The 22,232-nt window shown below is 49.0% G+C and overlaps 1 protein-coding gene across 2 annotated transcripts in view; it reads right to left on the bottom strand.

Annotated features, from left to right (window-relative positions):
- Positions 1-22,232, bottom strand: part of LOC146834595 (calcium-activated chloride channel regulator 1-like) — a 328,733-nt gene that overhangs the window by 303,638 nt on the left and 2,863 nt on the right. The window contains exon 2 of one of the 2 annotated variants that reach the window (XM_085602049.1): positions 3,632-3,672. The exons of the other annotated variant lie outside the window; for it this stretch is intronic. The gene's annotated coding sequence lies outside the window, so the exon portion shown is untranslated. The remainder of the gene's footprint in view (positions 1-3,631; positions 3,673-22,232) is intronic. 2 annotated transcript variants of the gene reach the window in all.

Genomic DNA, 22,232 nt, shown 5'->3' on the forward strand with positions numbered 1-22,232 from the left:
TCAGTTCAATGTATGTTTTGTTTGGTCTGGCCTGGTTTTGTTTATAGGCGAGACCTGGTATTACGTTTAATTTAGGGGTTCAAGGGCTCTGACACATTGCAATTGTTATGTCTCACAAACCAGCATGGTCATCTAACTAGATTAAGTACGATACGATTAACTGCTAATGCACACTCTAGACAGCTATAAATTTGTGACATGGAATGTCTGTGGGTTGGGTTCTGTACACAAACAACGTAGGGTACATGCACACTTGCTGCGCCGTGGGGCACACTTAGTCTTTCTCCAGGAATCGCACCTGATGGAGGTTGAAGCCGCTATAATGCGGAAGAAGTGAAGAGGGCAAATAATCTCCACAAACTACTCTGCCTTTGCCCAAGGGGTGATGATTTGGATAAGAGGGGGGGTCCCAGTTGTTGTACTGGAAAAAAGGATGGACATACAGGGCAGATATATTTTCTTGCGTGGCACTTTGGATGTAGTACCGATCATCCTGGGGAACGTTTATGCTCCAAATTTTGACCAACACAAATATTTTGCAGGTCTGAACTCGATTTTGGCAAAGTGGGAGACCTACCCATGGATAGTAGGGGGCGATTGCAATGCGGTTATGGATATCACCCTGGATCGATCACATCCCCCCCTGAGAGGCAGGGTGGCCAGTAAACAGACAGAAGCCCTACGGGACTTGGTGGAGGGTTGGTCCCTGTGTGATGCGTGGAGGCTTAAGAACCCATTGCACAGGGAGTACTCCTTCTTCTCCCCGGTACACCAACTGCATACCAGAATAGACAGAATCCTGTGCTCCAATTCCATAGCAAACCAAGTCACAAGCACCACTTACCTAGCGAAAATATTCTCTGATCATAAACCTCTGGAAATTGTCTTTAGTTGGGGTAGAGTACCCACCCCGGTTCGCACGTGGCGGTTATGGCCCCAATTACTGAAAGACACAGTATTTCATAGCACACTTTCCACAGCACTCCAGAATTATTTTACGTAAAACAGAAACACCTTTTCCACAATATTGGTTGAGTGGGATGCAGTGAAGTCAGTTATATGGGGAACCGCAATTAGTGCCACGGTGGGAGCCAGGCAAGAGACACACGAGAGTCTGAAAGACATTGAGGACAAACTATCCAAGCTAGAGCAAGAGGTAGTGCATGACCCCTTGAAGCAGACGCCATTACTGGAAGCACTCATTCAGCATGCAGAGTTGCAGGTAACTCTTAGACTAATAGACTATAGATCCTATACTCAACTGAGACACTCTGACGCGGACAAATCGGGCACTCTATTAGCGAAAATAATAAGGAATGATCCTCCTTCCACCGTCATTGGCCATATTAGTCTCCCTGGGGGAGGCTCTGCGAAAACACAATATGACATTAATGAAGCCTTTAGTTTAAATTACGAAGGACTGTACAGTTAACCACCGTTTTTGGAAGGGTCCCCCATTGACGAGTTCCTCACAAATTTACCATATCCACAAGCCCCAGATGGTATGCAGGACGCCCTGATAGGACCCATCACTAGGGCTGAAATCAAGGTAGCCATGGGTGGTCTTTCACACAATAAAATACTGGGACTAGACTGACTACCGGTAGAATTTTTCGATGCATACTCAGAAATATTTATACCACAATTGGAAGAGGTATATAATAAGTCGCTCGAACTAGGACATCTGCCTTGCACCACTGTCCAAGCTTTGGTAGTATCATTGCCCAAACCAGGTAGGGATTTATCGGCTATGTCGAGTTATCGCCCTCTATCACTTTTATCCACCAAATACAAAATCCTAAGCAAAATTCTGGCAAATAGTATCCAACCATACCTCAATAAACTGATCCACATCAATCAACTCGGATTCATACCACCTAGGAGTACATCACTAAACATACGCAGGTTACACCAGATCATGTGAACGGATCTTACACAGCACCACAATGCCGGCTGCATATCATTAGACATGAGACAGGCATTTGACACACTGTTGTGGGAATACATGTTCAAAGCCATCGCATGTTTCGGTTTACCCCCTGAATATGTTACATGGACAAGGCTATTATATGCCGCTCCAAACGCAAGAGTTAGATCTGGGTAAATTATTTCCAGAGAATATGGTATTCATAGGGGCACATGACATGGATGCCCCTTGTCTATGATACCATTTGTCTTGGTGCTGGAGCCACTGACACTCCGTCTGCAATTGGAGGCTACACAATACGGTATACCCATAGTCACTTTGATGCACCTGGTGTCGGCATATGCTGATGACCTAATTATATATGTGATGGATATATTGGAGGGACTGGGCCCCATCCCTCGTATTTTTGCCCACTTTGAATTAATATCAGGCTTAGCCATTAACAAATCCAAATCAAAAGCTTTCTTTTTTCATGACCACACACACCCGGACAGCATTAATTTTGGGAGACTCACGTTACCAACGGCCCCACACACCTTTAAATATTTGGGCATTGACATATATCGCTCGCAAACGGATATGTTGGAGGGCAACCTCAGTAAGGCTATTCGGGGTATACAATTTCAGGTGGCTTTTTGGATCACTCTTCCCTTATCGGCTATTGGGCGCGTGGCATTGTCTAAAATGGTGGTGCTTCCTCTTCTTTTATATTATTTTACGAATCTGCCTTTGCTGGTACCATCGACCATTTTTACCACACTGGATACTATTCTGCTAGATCTTACCTGGGGTACGGGTCGCCGTAGAATAAGTCTTAAAAACTCCCGCTAGACACATGGGGGAGCGGCATGGGAGCACCTTAGAGCTTATTATTATGCATGCCAATTGCAGTGGTTATCCTACTGGACGGCAGGACACAATTTACAGGCGATTGGCTATACTACCAGACATATTGAGCAGAGAACACTCCACACTCTACTCTTACCGCATAGTAAACCTCCCCCGGCATTACCACCCCTATTACATTGCAATGTTGGGAAAAAGCCCCGAAATATACCTCCGCCGGTGGACTTTAAGCAGTTATTATTCCACTAGTGGGAATACCACTGGTGAGTGGTAGATTGACGCGACAGGCACTTGGACCCTGGTTGGATACGGGGGGGGGGGAGACTGTTGGGGCACTATTCGAAGGTGGGATACTTATGGATCATGATGCCTTTACAAGACACACAGGAGCGCCTAACATAATATACATGTCACATGTAGCCTTACTGCACTATATTAAAAGACAGTGGTCTCCACAACGGGAGGAACTTCAAGCGAATGAGTTAGTTAAGTCTCTTGACTATATGGGACACAGTAGCTATCTTATTAAGTGGTTATACATTAGCACCCATACGCATGCCAGAACTCCCCTAGATACTAATCAAGCGCAGTGAGCAACAGGTATGCGACGTGATCTTACAGACAGGGAATGAAAAGATGTATTGGAGTACCCACGGAAAATACCTTGCAATGCAAAGTTCAAGTTTATTCAATGCATGATATTACATAGAGCTTATTTGACCCAACATAGGCTACCGAGAATACACCCGGACACTGCCCATCAATGCCCCCGGTGCAAATTACCAGCAGCAGATCTACTTCACATGCCTTGCAGATTTTTGAGGAGGGGTTATAAGATTGATAGAGGGGACTACTCACTTCTCAATAGGGGGCGCAGAACTGGAGTGCTTATTAGGCATCTGTAGATGAAAAAAAAACACATACGGTTCAGTTACGATTTTTGGACTTGGCGCTCATAGTTGCTAAGAGGTCTATCACTATGCGCAGGAAGTCAGCCAAAGCTCCTACGTAGCACATGTGGCACAGCAAACTGTCCAGATGGGCAGGGGATGAAAGCGCGGCACTGCGCAGGGAGGAGGCCCGTGGTCTATGGAAAATACCAATTTCCCTGTACTGGGACACAATGGTAGAAGCACATAAGGGTACCAATCCCAATGATACCCCTGATGTTCCACATACACAATAACAGATATAGCATCGAGTTTCTCTGTAGTCACTCAATGATGGTTATGAATGAAGCAGTACGACAAGCTAATGTAATTAAAGAAATTTGTTTGGAGTTAGACGTTTATTCAGGTTTTTGTATTATGTAGCCAGAGCCTGGGCAGCGGGGGGTGGGCTATAGACAGGGAGGATGGGGTGTTCATGGGTAATAGTTGAACATTATTGTATATATAAATGGTCTGTGTCCTAACACATGGAAAGTAGGCTATGCAAACCTTTTCTTATTTCTTTTTTCTCTGATCGCTTACATCGATGGACATAATGCTCCTTGTATGGATATCTTGCAGGAAGGAAATGTCTATTTTCATGCAACGTATGCATATAGAATGTTTATTATATAGTAATAGAATAAAAAAAAATAAAGTTTGTTAAGAAAAAGAAAGAAAAATGACTTCCTGAATGCATTGAATAGAGTCCTCATACTACCACACTCGGCAAAGGTGGCAAAAGGAGAAGTGCTTGGGGCTGTGCTTACAGAGCCATCCATACCTGAAGCAGCTCACTCACAAAGTTGCAGAGTGGGGCTCAGAACAACTTAACGGGTCTTAGTGAAATAAAGATCCGAGAACGACTTTCGCAATAGTGAAATTTTTCAGTTGGCTGTAAAGACTAATCGCAAACACCAACTCAAAAGGAACCACCCGCGATGTCAGTAAGTTCCGCACTGGTCTACAGTGGCGGCTGCTCCCAAGAAGCAGCAGTGGAGCAGGGAGGGACAAAGAGGGGGAGGAGGATTAAACAAAAATCAATTGCGTGCCAGTCAGCTGGCCTACCACCCCCAATTCTCCTGCTTCCTCTTCCTGGCTTATTCTGTGGAAACAGGAAGCACCCGGGCCACCAGGCTGCCCATAGCCATTCACAACGCTGCAATGCTTGGTCTGAGCGCTGTGGTTCGGCGCTCAGCCAGCGAATGGGAGCCTGGGCTGTAATACAGCCGGAGTGGAGGACATTTAAAGTGCGCATGAATGTTTGGCCGGCCAAAGATGGCCGTTCAAACATTTATGTGCACTTTCATAGTGCCCACCACTCTTCCCCCTGCTCTGAGGCAGATCCGCCTGGCCGAGACACCGCAGCAGGAGCAAATAAAATTAGAATAACACATGGTATCATTTTATTTTTACTTTTTTTTCACTGCAAAAAGCTTTGGGGCGATACTCCTCTGTTTTAATGGAGGAGCCGCCACTGCTGGTCTACAATGCTCCTTCATTCCTGAAGCCACAACCACCTTTCGAAAGTGCCAAAAGGCTACATTTTGGCGATAGTTTGGTCTGCGTGGATAGAGACCCTTGATGATTTCATTGATGTACTTGAAGTGACTGATAAATAAAAGGATTTTCAAGTACTCAAAACTCTTGTAGGTTATGGTGTGAACGAAGTCATAAAGAAAATGCCATGAACTGATGAAGAAATTACATATTGTCAGTTTAAAGATACGCTAAACCTAGAGTTCAATTCAGTATCAAGCGTTGATTATGAAAGATATATTTTCAGTCACGAATGCCAAAGAATTGGTGAAACCATTGATGAATTTGTGGAGAGACTTGATATGCCCATCAAACACTATAAGTTCAATGAATTGAAGGATGAGGAAGCTCTGCAACTCAGAGTTACTGATGGATGCTTGTCAAATTTATTCAGACAACGAATGCAGAGAGAAACTCTGAGTCTGGAGCAAGTGTTGATGGCTGCCAGAACTGTGGAGCATGCTGAAAGACAAGTCACTGACGTGGAGGCCAGAGGTGCCCAGAGTGAATCAGTCATGAGCATAAAAAGTAAGCCAAAGCAAAAGATCTGTGACTGGGGTTAATGTTTGACAATGTTCAGCATTTCATTCATCATCTTTTTGTGTTGCTATAGTCGCCCAAGAGGAAAGGGTCCCATACTCACTGTGCACCTGGATTCAAGCTAGCCTGTCTGATGAGGGGTGATACCTTGAAACTAGTCTCAAGATACTTGTTTCCGGTCCAGGGAGTGTAGGAAAGTAGTATCTGCTTCTTATGGTTACCCCCACTTTTTGCTGATGTCACACTGTTTTTGGCCTAGTCTGACTGGGATACTGCTATCCAGGACCTCAGTCTATCTGCTTTCTCCCGTAAATTGATATGCATATACTTTAGGTACACTCCAGATTGGATTGGATTGGATACCCTTATCAGTCCCCAGTATATGGTACACCATGTACCCAGGGCATAGGTACCCCAGAGGCCTCCCATGGGATGAAGCGTGTATTATGCCACCCCTGAGAGGCCATCCAAATTGACATGACCAGCCTGCTACTGCACCACTTACTTATGATATAGGTTCACTATATCTATTTAAATCACTACACTTAAATACATATCAGTCACCCCTATGGCAGACCTTAACAATCCTGAAGACAGGGTGCTGGGTTTTAGGTGAGAGGGTGCCCCTGCATGAGCAGAGCCCCTCTGCAGCCTTCGGAGACTATTCTCCAGGGTTGCCTGTGAAGCAGCCAGAAATATATATTTAAGTGCATTATAACCTCGCGGTAAATGCTAACTTTAAAACGGCTGCTTAGAAACATGTTGTGTTTGGTGTAAAACACCTTGAAATCATACCTCCATGCTAGTAACTGGCGTGGAAAGTATGATTCCACCCTTCTGAATGGACATATGTGGGTCACTGGTATACCCGGTACCAGCTTTCTCCACCTGGGCAGCACAAAATGGATGCTGCCAGCCACAGACACGATTCTGCTCTCCTGCTACTGAGCTAAGCTTGAGCAGAGAAAGACATGACAATAGGCATCGTGTCACAGGGAGGTGTAACCACCTTCCAGACAGGATTTAGTGTATTGGGGCTGGGTGGGTGCACTCTTAGAGTGCCAGAAAGTCTGCACTGGGGGCACATTTGGTGTCCCTGTGCGTAGTCCAGCTCAAACCAGTTGCAGGAGCCATTTGCTCCTGCTCTGGCACGAAACTGGACAAAGGACATGGGTGTAGCCACCCCTCTGTCCTGCCTGTGAGAAGTTGGACTGGTATATGCTGTCCACTAGTTATAGTGGGCACCTTGCACCAGTCCAAACAACCCCTTATTGATGATAGGTTAAAGATAACCTTTATTGAAAGCTATACTAGTGGTAGCTATGGAGAGCAGCCTTCAGGCTAAGTCTTGAAGGAATGTAAAGCAGCTTGTTTTACCAGTCTATAATCTCTTGAATGGCTAAATGAAAGGCAACCACACCAGGTATATATATAAAATATATGTATTTATTACTAAACACACCCTGCTAGTCTCTTTATGAGGCTAGAGGTCAAAACATATAACTTACACTTCAAATATTACAGTAAAATAGCACAAATACACACTAGGCCCTGGGGCGAGCCAAACCATATACTAAAATAGTGGTATCAGAATCCCGACTTAACTAGACACATGGCCTAGAGCCTGCAGAATCGCTGGGACCCCAAGAAACCACCCAAGGTAGTGACACAGGGGACCCACGGGGGCCGTGTGAGTGTGAGAAAACAGCTCCCATTAGCTTCTATGGGGAAAGTCGCGGAAATTTTTAAAAATTAGGGACACTTAGAGATGAGCTAGAACCAAACCCTTTTGGGCTTAGGACTTCCTAGGGTCAACACCCACGGGAGCACCAGAGTACTCGAGTTACCTCACCCAGGGAAGCCGGGTGCATAGGTGTCAAATGGTGTTGGGTCGCGTCGTCGTTTTCTATGGAAGCTGGCGAAGAAGTGCTGCTGCCAGGAAAATGCGAAGTGTCCAAAGAGATCCAAGCCTGGATCGAAGATGAGAAGAACCTGAAAGCAGGGGGGACAGAGTCTGGGTCACTAGCCAGTGACCAGGGGCATGATAGATGAATGCCCACCGATGTCGGGTGATTTCAGGTGAAGAAGGTGAAGCTTGACTCTTCAGCCACGAGGACCAGGGGCGTCGAGGATGACCAGGAGCTGGATTCGACCAGTTGACGGACCAGGGATCGTGAAGGAGCCTCAAGCGGAAATGCAAGAAGCGGGCTCACAGAACACTTGTGGAGTGTAGGCCCACAATCTTTGGTGGAAAAGGTGCTCGGGGATTGGGCTACACGTAACCCAAAGCACGACTTCAAGAGACGTTGAGAAGTCAATGCACTTGCAAATGTGCACGGTGACCAGGAGTTCCGGTTCCACATTACGCACGAGGGCTGTGAGTCTCCGCTTTGCTGCGGACTTGGGTCGGCCTCTGAGAAGTCTGGAAATCACCTTCCTGGGCTGGGGATACTTCGGAGTCCGTCAGGAGTTTCAGAGATGCAGACCAGTAATTGCTTTGTTAGTGCCTGCCAAGCAGGGGAGTCCCTCCTTGACCTCAAGGGAGATTTCTTGAGTCCTCTAATCTTGAATAGAGCGTCGAAGTTCCAGGATTCAGTTGCAGAGTTTCGTCCAGGGATATCTAAAGAACTTGTAGCCAGGGGTTCCTTACTTATACCTAAGAAAGGGTTGGACTAACTCAGGGGACCCACCTATGGGAGGGTTTGGAAAGAGGGGTGGATACACCCATCTCCTTTGTCCAGTTTCGCACCAGAGCAGGGGCTGGTAGCCCCTGAACCAGTTTGAGCTGGACTATGCACAGGGACGCCAAATGTGCCCCCAGTGCAGAACTTCAAAGCACTCTCAGAATGCTCCCACCCAGCCCCAAAACACATCAGCCTGTCTGGGAGTTGCTTACACCTCCCTGTGACAGGAAACCTATTGTTCAGGCCTCCCCTGTCATTGTTTCTGTCAGCAGCAGGAGGCCAGAACTGTGTCTGTGGCTGCAGCATCCATTTTGTGATGCCAGGGTTCTTTTAAGTTGGTACCGGGTATACCTGTGCTGTCATGTCTCTCCCTCTAGAAGGGTGGGATCATACTCTCACACCAGTTACTGGTTCGCGGGTATGATTCCAAGGTGTTTGACACCAAACACGACATGTTTCCATGCCGCCAGTCCAAAGTTAGCATTTACTGTTTGGTTATAATGCACTTAAGAGTATATGGTCAGGCTGCATCATTGACAACCCTGAAGGATGGATTCCAAAGGCTGCAGAGGGGCTCAGCTCATGCCTGGGCACCCTCTCACATATACCCAAGCACCCTTCCTTCAGGATTGATAAGGCCTGCCATGGGGTGACTGATAGGTTTCTATGTGCAGTGATAGGTGAGATATAGTGAACCTATATCTCTGTAAGGGGTGCATGCACCACCTTACTCAGGCTGCAGTAGCAGACCTGTGGTGTCATTTTGGAGGGCTTCCCAGGGGTGGCATAATACATGCTTCAGCCCCTGGTAGGCCTCTGGGGTACCTATGCCCTGGGTACATAGTATACCATATACTAGGGACTTATAAGGGCACCCCAGAATCCAATCTGTGGTGTACCTAAAGTACATGGAATCAATTTAGAGAGGACGCAGCTAGGCTGGAGTCCTGAATAGCAGGGCCCCAGCCAGACCAAAGTCGAAAAACAGTGTTACAGCAGCAAAACGTGGGGGTAACCATAAGAGGCAGATCCTACTCTCCTACGCTGCCCCTCCCCTAGGAGGGTCTACAGAATCTTTCCAACCCCTTCCCATGGGTTTAAAGTGGGTTACCTGGCTACAGCACTTTACATTTTACCTGGACAAGATTCTGCTAAGAAGAAACCAAGTACTCCGACTGCCTGCACGACGTTGGACAACTGAAGAATCTCCCTTGGAGTAAAGGAGTTACTCCCCTGCAAAAGCAGGCACCTAAATGCATCTGACCGGTTTGCTTTTCCCAAGCTCCTGAGGGCTCTGAAGATTTCAGCAACACAGGAAGTGGGTTCCCTAAGGTCCCTGAGGTCGATCTGCCCTCTCAGTGATTCTGAGACCAGTATCCCTCGTGGGAACGGTGCAACCCGAACCCCTGTGTACTGCGTACATTTGCAGTTGCATATGCTTAGTGACAATTCCTGAGTCTGTGCTTTGGACTACATGTAGTCCCGACCCAAGTAGTATTTGCACCAAAGATTTCTGGCCTCCACACCACAAGTGTCCTGTGGGTTGGTGCTTTGCAAACTTGCTTGAGGTCTCCACGCAATCCCTGGTCCGTTGGCCTGTGGGTCCTGGCGAGGGTCACCTTGCTAATTCTTGGGCTTACCTGGTTGCTCCAGATGTGCCCTGACTCTCCATTGCTTGGATAGTTCCCTGGACCTTGCTGGTCCTCTCCGTAACCTGTTTCCTCTGACCGCGTGGTTTGCATTTGCCATGGCTTGTTGGTTCTCCAGCCAGACATCAACCCCTCAGCTCTCGATATCCTTTGTAGGACAGCTCACCTCCAGATTCTAGTTGTCCTCAATGTCTCCTGGTCCCCGTGGCTGCAGAGTCAAGCAACCCTCCTTCACTCCTGAAGCACTTGACATCGGTGGGCATTCGACTACCGAGCCCCTAGTCACCTGAAGTGACCCAGACTCTGTCCCCTCTGCTTTCAGGTTCATCTCACCTCAAATCCAGGCTTGGATTCCACCGGACATTCTTCACCCTCCTGGCAGCAGGACTTCTTTGCAGCTCTCCATTGAAAACGACAAAGGTTCCTGACACCACTTGACCCCTATGCACATGGCTCCTCTGGGATAGGTAACACGGGTTATTCGGTACTCACTGGTGGGTTGGCCTTAGAAACTCCTAAGTTCCAAATGGTTTGCTCGAAGTCCTTAACTTGTAAATTTCCAACCGCGACTTTCCCGTAGAGTTGTACGGAGGAGGCGTCTGTGTTTCCTCACTGCACCCGTCCTCCGTGGGCTCCCTGTATCACTCCTCTGGGTGGTTGCTTGGGGTCCCAGCGATTCTACGTGCTCTAGGCACCGTGTCTATTGAAGTCGCTGTTGTTATACTATTTTTTGTAGTATATGGTTCGGTCTGCCCCTGGAGCCCGCTGTGTATTTTGCTATTTACGAATGTTCTATTGATTTAGTATTGTGTGATGTATGCCCTAGTCTCATGTAGAGACTAGTAGAGTGTTATATTAATAAATACATATGTTTAAATAAACACTGTGTCTTTCTCCTTTCATTTAATCATTTAGGGGGTGATATTCTGGTAAAACAAGCTGCTTTACATTCCTTCAAGATTAAGCCTGAAGGCTGCTCTCCATAGCTACCACTAGGATAGCTTTCACTAAGGTTATCTTTGAACTCAGACATCATAAGGGTCATGTGGTCTGGTACAAGGTGCCCACTTTATTTAGTGGAGAGCATATACCAACCCACCTTCTCACAGTGAGGACCAGGCCTGGCAGTTTGGGCTGGGCTGTCCCCAAGGGGACCAGGGTCAAGACTGATTTGCATATGGTTGGGTACAAACTGGGGTTGCATGGTGAGCAAAAAAACAATGGATTTAACCCACATCTATGACTGGGGGTGAATGTTTGACAATGTTCAGCATTCCGTCCATTTTTTTGTGTCGCTATAGTTGCCCAAGAGGAAAGGGTCCCATCCTCACTGTGCCATTGGATTCAAGCTAGCCTGCCTGATGAGGGGTGATACCTCGAAACTAGTCCCAAAGAACAAGTTACTTACCTCCGTTAACGCTTTTTCTGGTGGATACAGTATCTGCCTGTAGATTCCTCACCTTATGAATAGCCCCTGCACCAGCATTCCACAGACTTTTTCCTAGCTCTCCACACCGACGAGGACATCGGCTCCGCTCATGACTCCACATAACGTCACCGGAGCCATAAGAAAGCCTCGTCGGTGTGATGACGTCAGTTCCACCCATTTTTTCCGTGCCTCTGAGGCAAACAGGTGGACCGATATCAGAATCAAAGTATACACAGTACACAACATTTGAACCAATATACAAAGTACCAAATCAAAAAGGAAAGCTAAAGAGCATCAGCATTTCCTACAATTGTACCAGATAGAAGGGCGATACAATGTAAAACAAGTCAAAAAAGGCATCTTTTAAGGTATACAAAGGTGGACAACGGGGAAGTGGGTGGGTCAGGGAGGAATCCACAGGTAGATACTGTATCCACCACAAAAAGCGTTACCAAAGGTAAGTAACTTGTTCTTCTGATGGAGACATCTGCCTGTGGATTCCTCACCTTATGAATAGATTCCAATAGCAGTCCCACTCCCGGAGGCGGGTGTCCACCTTTCCTATACCAAAAAGTCCTGCAAGACAGAGCGCGCAAAATGGCCCTGGCTCCTCATTTCAGAATCCAAGCAATAATGCTTTGCAAAAGTGTGGAGGGAGGCCCAGGTCGCTGCCTTACAAATGTCCAACACAGGAACACCTCTGGCTAAAGCAGAGGTGGAAGTCTTAGCCCTAGTAGAATGAGCTCTAATACCCTCAGGTGGTTCCTTACCAGCAAGGGCGTAGCAGATCTTAATGCACAAGATGATCCACCTGGATAAAGTGTGCTTGTGCACAGCTTTGCCTTTTGAGTGTCCAACGTAGCCCACAAAGAGCTGATCATCCAAACGTAAGTCCTTTGTCCTGTTCAAATAAAAGCTCACCGCCCTTGTAGGGTCCAGGTGGTGAAGTCTCTCCTCCTCCTTGGAAGGATGAGGGGGTGGATAAAACACAGGGAGAGTTATGGACTTCCCCAGAAGAAAAGGAGTAACTACCTTAGGCTGAAAAGCAGCCCTGGTCCTGAGGACCATCCTTTCAGCATGTATGGTCAAAAACGGGGGTTTTGAACTAAGAGCTTGAAGCTCACTCACCCTCCTTGCTGAGGTAATGGCTACCAGAAAGACTGTTTTAAAAGATAAAAGCCTCAAAGGACAGCTATGAAGGAGTTCAAAAGAGGAACCCATCAACAAAGTTAAAACCAGGTTAAGATCCCATTGGGGCATAACAAAGGGAGTAGGCGGAAACATATTGGTAAGGCCTTTGATAAATCTCAAAACGATAGGAGACTTAAATAAAGACGGCTGACCAGGTAGACACAGAAAAGTCGATAAGGTTCATATATAACCCTTAACAGTGGCCACAGCACAACCCTGCTGAGCCAAGGAAAGAGCAAACTGAAGAACATTCGACAAGTGGGCCTTTAAAGGGTCAATGGACCTCTTTCCACACCATTTAACAAATCTTGACCATCTGTAGGAATACATGGACTTGGTGGAGTGTCGCCTGGCCGATAAAATAACATCCACCACCTCAGGCGGGAGAAATAAGGAACTCAGGTTGCCCCGTTCAATTTCCAGGCATGAAGGTGCAGGCTCTGGAGGTGGGGGTGAAGAATCTGCCCCTGAGACTGAGAGAGGAGGTCTACCCTGAGAGGGAGACAGAGCAGAGGGTGCGATGATAGGTGAAGTAGATCTGGGTACCACATCCTTCTTGGCCAATCCAGGGCGATCAATATGACTTGGGCCCGGTCTTGGCGAATCTTCCTCAGAACCCGAGGAATCAAGGATATGGGAGGAAACGCGTAAAGGAGTTGAGAGCTCCAACTCAACTGAAACGCGTCCCCCAACGCCCCCTGCATCGGAAACTGGAGACTGCAGAATGACGGGCAATGCGCTTTCTCAAAGTGGCAAACAGGTCCACCCGAGTAGTACCCCACGTCTGGAAGACGTGTCGAACTACCTCTGGATGAAGCCTCCACTCGTGGTCGGTGGAGATCTGCCGCACGTACGTTCAACACCCCAGCCAAATGATTCGCCATCAAGCAAATCCGATGGTCCTGAGCCCAGGACCAAAGCCGCAAAGCCTCTCTGCAGAGAGAGTACGACCCTACTCCTCCCTGCTTGTTGACATACCACATCGCGGTAGTGTTGTCCGTTAGGACTTGAACCGACTGACCGCGAAGGGAAGGGAGAAAGGCCTTGAGCGCCAAACGTATCGCCCGCAATTCCAGAAGATTGATATGAGACGATCTTTCCTTTGGAGACCTAAGACCCTTGATCTTCAGATCTCCCAGACGAGCACCCCACCCTAGGGTAGAGGCATCCGTTATCACTGTGGCCACCGATGGAGGAATATGAAAGGGTTTTCCTTGAGGCAGATTGCCCTCCACGCTCCACCAAGACAGATCCGCCCCAGCTTCTCTGGAGATCCTGACTGACTCCCTGAGATCTCCGTTGTGCTGATATCACTGCCTGCGGAGACACCACGGGAGCGCCCTCATGTGCCAGCGTGCATGGTTGACCAACAGAATGCAGGAGGCAAACAGACCGAGCAGGCTAAGGACCTTCAGAACTGGAACAACCGCTCCATTGTGGAATAAAGGGTTCATCTCCTGAATGTCGAGAATTCTTTGTGGAGGAGGAAATGCTCGACACATAGTGGTGTCCAGTACCGCCCCTATGAACAGGTAGCGCTGAGAGGTCACCAGGTGAGATTTGGGCACATTGATTGAAAAACCCAAGTTGAACAACAGTTGAGATATTACCCGCCGATGATGAAGCACCATCTCTGGCGACTTCGCTTTGAGCAGCCAATCGTCCAGATAGTGGAAAACCAGAATCCCCGACCTTCTGAGAAGAGCTGCCACCACTGCCATCACCTTTGTGAAGACTTGAGGTGCAGTAGTAAGACCAAAAGGACCACAAACTGGTAATGCTGCGACCCAACTGTAAAACGGAGATACTTCCTGTGTGACTTCAGAATGGGGATGTGAAAATACGCATCCTGTAAGTCGATCAATACCATCCAGTCCTCTTGCTATAGTGCCAGAAGAACCTGAGCAAGGGTCAGCATCTTAAATTTCTCCTGCTTCAGGTAAAAATTCAAGACCCTGAGGTCCAGGATCGGACGTAACCTGCCGTCCTTTTTGGGATCAGAAAATACCAGGAGTAGTATCCCTGACCCCTTTCCTGCTCTGGAACCACCTCTATTGCACCTTTTTGTAGTAATGCAAGAACCTCCTTCTGCAAAAGAAGCAAACGGTGCTCTGAACAAAAACCTTGGCAAAGAGGGTAAGTAGGAGGAAAATCCCGAAAGGGAAGGGCGTTCCCATTCTCCACAAGGTTTAAAACCCAAAGGTCTGTCGTGACCGATTTCCAACCTTGTAGAAAGTGAGACAGCCGACTCCCTACAGGACCCACATGATCCAGGATGGGGGATCTAGGGTTGCTTTCCTGCGGTACCAGATGGAGCGTAGGAGCCAGAACAGGAGGAGGAGAGATTGCGGGCAGAACCACGTTGATGACCTTTGGCTCTTCCTCTATAAGATATATAGAGTGGATTCTGCTGCTGCTGCTGAGTTGACGGAAGTTGCGAAAGGAAGACCTTCCAAAGCCTCGATATTTCTTGAAGCCAAAACTCCTCGACTGGGTCTGCAATCCCAAGGACTTCGCAGTGGCTCTGCTATCCTTAAACCTTTGTACGGTTGAATCTGCTTTTTCCCCCAAAGAGCTTTGACATGTCAAAGGGCAAATAAACAAGAGTGGCCTGGACATCAGGAGAAAATCCAGAAGAACGAAGACAAGCCTGCCTTCTTGTAGCTATGGAGGAGCCCATAACTCTGGCTACTGAGTCAGCCGTATCCAGGCCTGATTGAATAACCTGTCTAGCCACAGCCTGAGCATCTGACCGAACCTCCATAAAGTTCCCCCCCTCCTCATCAGGTAACTTGGGGTCCAATTGTTTTGCCGAGTCCATCAAAGCATGTAACGGCCCAACAGACAAGTAGCATTGGTCAATTTCAGTGCCATGCTAGAAGAGGGTAAAACCATTTTAGCTGACTGTTCCTTATTCTTTCAGTCCCTGTCAGCTGGGGTCTGTGGAAAAGCACCTGAAGATTGCTTGGAGCAGGATGCCTGCACCACCAAATTCTCTGGAGATGGATGAGAAGAGAGAAAACTTGGATCCCCTGGTGCAGTCCTATACCTCCTAGCCACAGCTTTAGAAACGGCAGGCGGGGAGAGTGGTTTATGCCAAACCTCGAGGATAGGATCCAACAAAGCTTCATTAAAGGGTAACGGAGGCTCAACTGTGGAGGAAGGTGAATGCAGACCCTCTGTCAGCAAATTTGGTTTATATTCAGCAGTAGGTAACTGCAAATCCAAAAGCTCCGCAGCTTTCCTTAACACCAAATGGTAGGGAGCTACCTCCTGAGGAGAAGCCCTCGTAGAAGAGAGTTCCCACTCAGGGGAGGTATTCAATCCACTTGCCTCCTGAATTCCCTCGAATTCATCCAGAGACTCTTCCAACTCGCCCTCCTCTACTTCCTATCTACAATACTGCTCCGCTTCTAAAAGTCTCTGAGCCTCTCTCCTTGAACAAATCCTTAGACGCGGAATCGGCGTCGTCGTACATGGCACCGACTGCTCCGGAGCCGGCGTCGAGTTCCACACCAGGCCGAGAGGAGGGCTCACCAGACTGCGCCAAGGATTCTATCAACGGCGTCAAGACTCTCGGTGCCAGAAATTGCCATGATGGCGCCATCAGCATGAAGGGTGCCTGGGCATAGTGCTGGGGCACGCCCAAGTTGAATGCCAGAGGACCCATGGGACCAGAAGGTGCTCCAGATGGGAAAGCTGCCCTTGTAAATACTCCGTACAAGCATTTAAAAAATGCGACAGATCCGCACCTTGAGCTGGAAACTGTGGATATGGATTCAAGCCAGTATCCAAACGGGAAGTGTCCGACGTTGGAACGATGGGATCCACTGCCGAATTCACCGGTTCAATCTCAGGGAGAGGTGAAGATGGAATATCCTGAACCGGCTCGGCATCTGAAGCCGGTGAATCCCTCGGCGCCGGAGACTGTGCCGGAGTGCCTCTAGGCCATGGGTACTCACAAACTTTTTCTCTGGGGCCAAATTTACAGTGTGGTGTGTGGCCGAGGGCCGCACCGGTGGGGGCAGGGTCAGAGGGGGAGGGGCGGGGCTAAAGCAAAAAAAAATTGTGACCATGAGGTTGAACACAGGTCCACTGAGCCACCAGACCCGGCATACACACATCTCTCTCTCTCTCTCTCTCTCTCTCTCTCTCTCTCTCTCTCTCTCTCTCTCTCTCTCTCTCTCTCTCTCTCTCTCTCCCTCTCCCCCTCCATCCCCCTCCCTCCCCTGCCCCTCCCTCCCCTGCCCCTCCCTCCCCCTCTCCGTCCCTCTCTCCCCCTCCCTCTCCCTCCCTCTCCCTCTCTCCCCCTCCCTCTCCCTCTCTCCCCCTCCCTCTCTCTCTCTCTCTCTCTCCCTGTCTCTCTCTCCCTGTCACTCTCCTCCTGTCTCTCCCCGTGTCTCTCTCCCTGTCTCTCTTCCTGTCTCTCTCCGTGTCTCTCTCCCTGTCACCCTCCCTCCGTCGCCCTCCCTCTGTCTCCCTCCTCCCTCCGTCTCCCTCCTCTCTCTGTCTCCCCCTCTGTCTCCCCCTCTGTTGCCCTCCCTCCGTCGCCCTCCCTCCGTCGCCCTCCCTCCGTCGCCCTCCTTCCTCTGTCTCCCACCTCCCTCTGTCTCCCTCCTCCCTCTGTCTCCCTCCTCCCTCTGTCTCCCTCTCTGTCTCTGCCTCTGTCTCCCCCTCTGTCTCCTCCTCTGTCGCCCTCCCTCTGTCGCCCTCCCTCTGTCACCCTCCTCCCTCTGTCTCCCTCTCTGTCTCCCTCCCTCTGTCTCCCTCCCTCTGTCTCCCTCCCTCTGTCTCCTTCCCTCTGTCTCCCTCCCCCTGTCTCCCTCCCTGTCTCTCTCCCTCCCTCTGTCTCCCTCCCTCCCTCTGTCTCCCTCCATCTCCCTCCCTCCGTCTCCCTCCCTCCCCGTCCCTCCCTCTCCCTCCATCTCCCTCCCTCTGTCTCCCTCCGTCTCCCTCCCTCCGTCTCCCTTTGTCTCCCTCTGTCTCCCTCCCTCCGTCTCTCTCTCTGTCTCCCTCCCTCTATCTCTCCCTGTCTCTCTCCCTCTGTCTCCCTCCCTCCGTCTCCCTCCCTCTGTCTCCCTCCGTCCATCTCCCTCCCTCCGTCTCCCTCCCTGTCTCTCTCCCTCCCTCTCCCTCTCTCCCTCTGTCTCCCTCCCTCTGTCTCCCTCCCTCCCTCTCCCTCCCTCTTCCTCCATCCATCTCCCTCCCTCCCTCTGTCTCCCTCCGTCTCCCTCCCTCCGTCTCCCTCCGTCTCCCTCCCTCTGTCTCCCTCCCTCATCTCTCTCTCTGTCTTCCTCCCTCTATCTCTCCCTGTCTCTCTCCCTGTCTCTCTCCCTCTGTCTCCCTCCCTCTGCCTCTCTCCCTCTGTCTCCCTCCCTGTCTCCCTCTCCCTTCCTCCCTCTGTCACCCTCCGTCTCCCTCCCTGTCTCCCTCCCTCTCCCTCCCTCTCCCTCTGTCTCTCTCCCTCCGTCTCCCTCCATCTCTCTCCATCTGTCTCCCTCCGTCTCCCTCCGTCTCCCTCCATCTCCCTCCCTCCCTCTGTCTCCCTCCCTCCGTCTCTCTCTCTCTGTCTCCCTCCCTCTATCTCTCCCTGTCTCTCTCCCTCCGTCTCCCTCTCTCTCCCTCTGTCTCTCTCCCACTGTCTCCCTCCCCCTCCCTCCCTCCCTCTGTCACCCTCCGTCTCCCTCCCTGTCTCCCTCCCTCTCCCTCTGTCTCTCTCCCTCCCTCTCCCTCTGTCTCTCTCCCTCTGTCTCCCTCCCTCTCCCTCCGTCTCCCTCCATCTCTCTCCGTCTGTCTCCCTCCGTCTCCCTCCATCTCCCTCCCTCTCTCTGTCTCCCTCCCTCCATCTCTCTCTCTGTCTCCCTCCCTCTATCTCTCCCTGTCTCTCTCCCTGTCTCTCTCCCTCCTTCTGTCTCCCTCTGTCTCCCTCCCCTCCCTCCTTCTCCCTCCCTCTGTCTCCCTCTCTGCCTCCCTCCATCTCTCTGTCTCTCTCTGTCTCCCTTCCTCTCCCTCCCTCTGCCTCCCTCCCCCATACTGCGCCTCTCTGTCTCCCTCTCTCTGTCACCCTCTGTCTCCCTCCCTCTCCCTCTGTCTTCTTCTCCCTCCCTCCATCACCCTCTGTCATCTCACCCTGTGTGTGTGTCAGCCCTCAGCCCGGCTGAGGAAGCTTCCCAGCGCACGCACACACAGCCGCACCCGAGTACTTCACAGGTCTTTAAAAGATCATTTACATGTTAATAAAGCTTTGTTGTATTTCACCACTTCGGCCCCTGCATCTCCACTTTGACAATCACTGGAATCCCCCGGCCCCCACAGAGCAGAGTCTCAGAGTCTGGGCTGCTGCACCCGGCAGTGTTTGCTAACACTATTTTTTTTTTTTTTTTTAACACAGGTAGGATGTCTGCAAGGTCCGCGGGCCGCCAAGGAAGGCTTGCAGGGCCGCTGGCGGCCCGCGGGCCGTACTATGAGTAACCGTGCTCTAGGCGAAGGAGACTTCTCCTGAGTCACACAAGGAGAAGTAGAGGGCGAAGGAGATACAAAGTCCTTTCGGCGACGTCGAGGGGCAGGTGAAGGCGCCCTCGAAAGCCTTACCCTTCGTCAAGCGGCGCCGAGATCCATGTCCTCTTTTTTTCTTATGCTTTCTCGACTTCGATGTATGCGAAGTCAACGACTTCGATTTTGACTTATCACGCTTACGCCCTCTTCCTTCTTTCGTCGCCTTGGCCAGAAACAACTTGGCTTCCTGTTCTTTAAGGGCTTTAGGATTCATTTTTCTGCAGCAGGAATAGTCCTCCACGCATAGTGAACATGAAAACAATGGATTTAACCCACATCTGTGACTGGGGATGAATGTTTGACAATGTTCAGCATTCCGTCCATCATCTTTTTGTGTTGCTATAGTCGCTCAAGTGGGAAGGATATGCCCAGACGTTGTCCCCATGCTCACTCTGCCACTGGATTCAAGCTCGCCTGGCTGATGAGGGGTGAAACCCTGAGATCGATCCCAGGATAGTTGTTTCCGGTCCGGGAAGGACCTAGCCTGACAGTTCAGACTGGACTGCTCCCACTGGGAGCAGGGTTAGGACTGATTTGCATATGGCTAGGTCCAAACTGGGGTGACAAGGTGAGCAAAAAAACATGTATTTAACCCAGATCTGTGACTGGGCGTGAATGTTTGATAATGTTCAGCATTTCATCCATCTTTTTTTGTTGCAAAGGTATATTGTGGCATTTGCTGGTAGAGATGTGTCTCAAACAAATCATGCTTACTCTCAACCCCCCCAAAAAAATATGTCCATGGTATTGACTTGTGAATAATTCCATGTCTTCCTGTATGAAAAGCCTTTTATGCTGGTACCTGACCATGAAGCTTTATCGATTATCTTTGGCAATTCAAAAGCCAATATGCCTCCTCGCATTGAATGGTGGAGTCTCCGAATACAAGAGTATGATTACGCCATTGTACATCATCCAGGGAAGGATCAAAACCCTGCTGACTACTTTTCCAGTGTGACTTTACAAAGTGTAGGTACTCTATCCAAGACGGCTGAAGCCTACATTACTTTCGTTGTAAAGTCAAATACGCCAGCTGCCATACCATTAGCCCAGATCATCACTGCCACAAGCCATGATAGTGACATGCTGAAATTGAAAGCTATAATTACAAATCAGTCGTGGACCCAACACGCTCGACCTCTTACCAGTGATAGTGAAAACCTAAAGTACAAAAACGTTAAAGATGAACTGTCTATAACTCAGGAAAGAGTTATACTGCAAGGATCGAGGAGCCTAATTCCGGAGAGTTTAAATCGAAGAGAATTGAAGTGACCCACAAAGGACACAGTGATATTGTTGCCACCAAGAGAGCTCTACGAGATCGAGTCTGGTTTCCATATTGAGGTAAGACGATTGAAAAGGAACTAAAGGCCTGTAATCTATGTAACTGCCTCTCTACAAACATTACTCAACATACTCTTACCATGTAAGAACTCTCCAATAAGGCATGTGAGATTTCTTTAGTCCACTTAACAATGGACATAATTTGATGGTAATGGTGGATGAGTACTCTTAAATTCCGTCAATAGAGGAACTCTCATCCACAACTGAGTGAGTCAATGAGAGACTTGACGGCATTTTTGCAACTTGAGGCGTTCTAGGCTTTTTGAAGTCTGATAATGGCCCGCCGTTCAACAGTAGAGAATTCAATGATTTTCTGGAACATCGGAACGTAAAGCATCAAAACAGTACACCGTTGTGAGCGTTTTATGAGTACGGAAAGAAAACAGTACACCGTAAAACTCTTTGTAAGTTCAATTTGCAAACTGTGTTTAATTCCACCTTATGAGCCTATTGTTCAACAACTCACTCAACCACGGGCAAAAGTCCTTCAACTTTCATGTTTGGAAGACCAATGACAACCAAGCTACTTCAATGGACCAACAAAAGAGAAGGAGGTAATGGTGGATGAGTACTCTTAAATTCCGTCAATAGAGGAACTCTCATCCACAACTGAGTGAGTCAATGAGAGACTTGACGGCATTTTTGCAACTTGAGGCGTTCTAGGCTTTTTGAAGTCTGATAATGGCCCGCCGTTCAACAGTAGAGAATTCAATGATTTTCTGGAACATCGGAACGTAAAGCATCAAAACAGTACACCGTTGTGAGCGTTTTATGAGTACGGAAAGAAAACAGTACACCGTAAAACTCTTTGTAAGTTCAATTTGCAAACTGTGTTTAATTCCACCTTATGAGCCTATTGTTCAACAACTCACTCAACCACGGGCAAAAGTCCTTCAACTTTCATGTTTGGAAGACCAATGACAACCAAGCTACTTCAATGGACCAACAAAAGAGAAGGAGGTGATAACACAACCCGAATGAAGGACTTGGTTAAGAAAGAAAAGATGAAAGCCTATGCTGGCAAGAGGCGACAAGCACAAAAAGGAGGCAGCACAGGAACAGATAACAGAGAAAGATTCAACAAAACAAGGTGGCACAAAAGAGGTAGACAACAGAGGGTGTCAGAGAAAACACAAGTGGAGATAGATAGAGATGCAAGGAGCGTGAGATGGTGTGACAGAAGGGTGAAAGAGTGAAAATGAGATTGAGGAAGAGGAGTGAGGCGGGTCCTCTAGGTGCTGAGTCCAGAGGGCCTTAACCGTTCGTAAGACTGGCTACAGGTAAGTCCAGGGGAGCTGTGCTGTCATCTGCTTAATGGCTGGTCCTTGCTGCAGCTTCCATTAGGTAGGTCCTGAAGGGAGGTCGCAGCGAGCAGGAAAAAGCGGCAACCAAGCAATGGGGAGGAGGGAGATCGTGAAAAGAAGTGGGCACGGGGCGCAGCTTGCACAACAACAGGCTAAAGGCACCCAACAGGCACAAATAAGACAAGCAGGCAATTGAGAGGACCGCAACAGACACTGTCACAAAAAACAAAACCGAGATAGCATAGGAGCAGACAACTGTAGCACAAAAAAAGTAGACAATGGGGAGTGGCACAAA

Source organism: Triturus cristatus, chromosome 4_2, assembly GCF_964204655.1.
Source record: "Triturus cristatus chromosome 4_2, aTriCri1.1, whole genome shotgun sequence".
Taxonomy (NCBI): domain Eukaryota; kingdom Metazoa; phylum Chordata; class Amphibia; order Caudata; family Salamandridae; genus Triturus; species Triturus cristatus.